The 2,500-nt window shown below is 54.1% G+C and overlaps 3 non-coding genes across 3 annotated transcripts in view; all 3 read right to left on the bottom strand.

Annotated features, from left to right (window-relative positions):
• The window catches only part of LOC139686536 (large subunit ribosomal RNA), a 4,115-nt gene extending 3,726 nt beyond the window's left edge, over positions 1-389 (bottom strand). The window contains exon 1 of the ribosomal RNA XR_011700438.1: positions 1-389. This exon is cut by the window's left edge and continues 3,726 nt beyond it. This is a non-coding gene — a ribosomal RNA (large subunit ribosomal RNA).
• A 224-nt stretch (positions 390-613) lies between these two features.
• LOC139686608 (5.8S ribosomal RNA) lies at positions 614-768 on the bottom strand. The gene has a single exon (XR_011700493.1). It is a non-coding gene; the product is annotated as a 5.8S ribosomal RNA (ribosomal RNA).
• A 203-nt stretch (positions 769-971) lies between these two features.
• LOC139686514 (small subunit ribosomal RNA) overlaps positions 972-2,500 on the bottom strand; it is a 1,865-nt gene continuing 336 nt past the window's right edge. Inside the window, exon 1 of the ribosomal RNA XR_011700417.1 lies at positions 972-2,500. This exon is cut by the window's right edge and continues 336 nt beyond it. This is a non-coding gene — a ribosomal RNA (small subunit ribosomal RNA).

The raw sequence follows: 2,500 nt of genomic DNA, 5'->3' as shown, positions 1-2,500 counted from the left end.
TCAACTTTCCCTCACGGTACTTGTTCGCTATCGGTCTCGTGGCCGTATTCAGTCTTAGGTGGAGTTTACCACCGACTTTGGGCTGCACTCTCAAGCAACCCGACTCTGAGGAGCGCCCCTCCCGGGAGGCAAGCGCGGAGGTCGCACGGGCCTGGCACCCTCTCCGGGCCGTGGCCCCGTTCAAGAGGGACTTGGACTCTCCGGCGCCCCTCGGGAAATTGGACGCTCCCAAACGCCACAGCGCTCGGCGCCCCGCGGGGGGCGCGAGCTTTGGCCCTGGAGTCGATCCCTGTTCGCTCGCCGTTACTAAGGGAATCCTGGTTAGTTTCTTTTCCTCCGCTTATTAATATGCTTAAATTCAGCGGGTGGTCTCACCTGCTCTGAGGTCGGCCCAAATGATATAGTTGCCCGTGGAGAGGGAGTAATAACCGAGCCCCCACCGATCCGCAGGCGAACGCCGTCAAAAAATAACGAAGCGTCTCACCTCGACCGGCGGGGACGGGTCTCGCCCAATCTCCCGCAGAGCCCCCTATCAATCCGGGCGACGATCCATCCCAGCGAGGGATGCTCGTCGCCCCAGTACGCAAACGTTTCCGTTCGCGAACTGAATTGCCGGCCCTCAGCCAGGCGTAGCCCGGGAACAAAATCCGAGGGCTGCAATGTGCGTTCGAAACGTCGATGTTCATGTGTCCTGCAGTTCACAATTCGACGCGCAGTTAGCTGCGTTCTTCATCGATCCACGAGCCGAGTGATCCACCGTTTAGAATTTCTTTCTTTCATTTCATTTTATGTAAAAAATTCGTTTCATCGAAACATACAAACTGGGAATTTTTTCCCTTCTTTGCGAGCGAGTTGGGCGTGTGTCTTTTAAAGCCGGCTTTTGAAAGCCGGGCACCCGACTGCTCGCCTTCTTTGTCCCTTTTTCTCTTCACCAATTCGTTCCAAAGCTACGATTTTATAATCGAAAGCTGTAATGATCCTTCCGCAGGTTCACCTACGGAAACCTTGTTACGACTTTTACTTCCTCTAAATGATCAAGTTTGGCCATCTTTCCAGCAACATCGGCGCCACCGGTGTTGAGGCGGCGAGCGCCGCGCACCAGTCCGAAGGCCTCACTAAATCATTCAATCGGTAGTAGCGACGGGCGGTGTGTACAAAGGGCAGGGACGTAATCAACGCGAGCTTATGACTCGCGCTTACTGGGAATTCCTCGTTCATGGGAAACAATTGCAAGCCCCAATCCCTAGCACGAAGGAGGTTCAGCGGGTTACCCGGGCCTTTCGGCCAGGGAGGACACGCTGATTCCTTCAGTGTAGCGCGCGTGCGGCCCAGAACATCTAAGGGCATCACAGACCTGTTATTGCTCAATCTCGTGCGGCTAGGAGCCGCCTGTCCCTCTAAGAAGATAGCTACGTCGGAAGCATAATAGATTCCGACGCCTAGTTAGCAGGCCAGAGTCTCGTTCGTTATCGGAATTAACCAGACAAATCGCTCCACCAACTAAGAACGGCCATGCACCACCACCCACCGAATCAAGAAAGAGCTCTTATTCTGTCAATCCTACCGGTGTCTGGGCCTGGTGAGGTTTCCCGTGTTGAGTCAAATTAAGCCGCAGGCTCCACTCCTGGTGGTGCCCTTCCGTCAATTCCTTTAAGTTTGAGCTTTGCAACCATACTTCCCCCGGAACCCAAGAGCTTTGGTTTCCCGGAAGCTGCCCGCCGAGTCATAGAAGGAACTTCGGCGGATGGCTAGCTGGCATCGTTTATGGTTAGAACTAGGGCGGTATCTGATCGCCTTCGAACCTCTAACTTTCGTTCTTGATCAACGAAAACGTTCTTGGCAAATGCTTTCGCATCGGTTCGTCTTGCGACGATCCAAGAATTTCACCTCTAACGTCGCAATACGAATGCCCCCGTCCGTCCCTATTAATCATTACCTCGAGTTCTGAAAACCAACAAAATGGAACCGAGGTCCTATTCCATTATTCCATGCACACAGTATTCAGGCGACCAACGGCCTGCTTTGAGCACTCTAATTTGTTCAAAGTAAACGTGCCGGCCCACCAAGGCACTCGGTGAAGAGGACCAAAGAAGGATAACGGAGCCTCGCGGACCCCACCGGCAGGACGTCCGGACCGGCCAGTTGAGCACCGACAAGCGGCGAACCGACCGTCCGAGACACACCTCCGACTACGAGCTTTTTAACCGCAACAACTTTAATATACGCTATTGGAGCTGGAATTACCGCGGCTGCTGGCACCAGACTTGCCCTCCAATAGATCCTCGTTAAAGGATTTAAAGTGTTCTCATTCCGATTACGGGGCCTCGGATGAGTCCCGTATCGTTATTTTTCGTCACTACCTCCCCGTTCCGGGAGTGGGTAATTTGCGCGCCTGCTGCCTTCCTTGGATGTGGTAGCCGTTTCTCAGGCTCCCTCTCCGGGATCGAACCCTGATTCCCCGTCACCCGTTACAACCATGGTAGGCGCAGAACCTACCATC

This window comes from Hetaerina americana, unplaced genomic scaffold (genome assembly GCF_022747635.1).
Source record: "Hetaerina americana unplaced genomic scaffold, ioHetAmer1.1.p SCAF_142, whole genome shotgun sequence".
NCBI lineage: Eukaryota > Metazoa > Arthropoda > Insecta > Odonata > Calopterygidae > Hetaerina > Hetaerina americana.
This window is presented reverse-complemented; position numbering and strand designations above follow the sequence as displayed.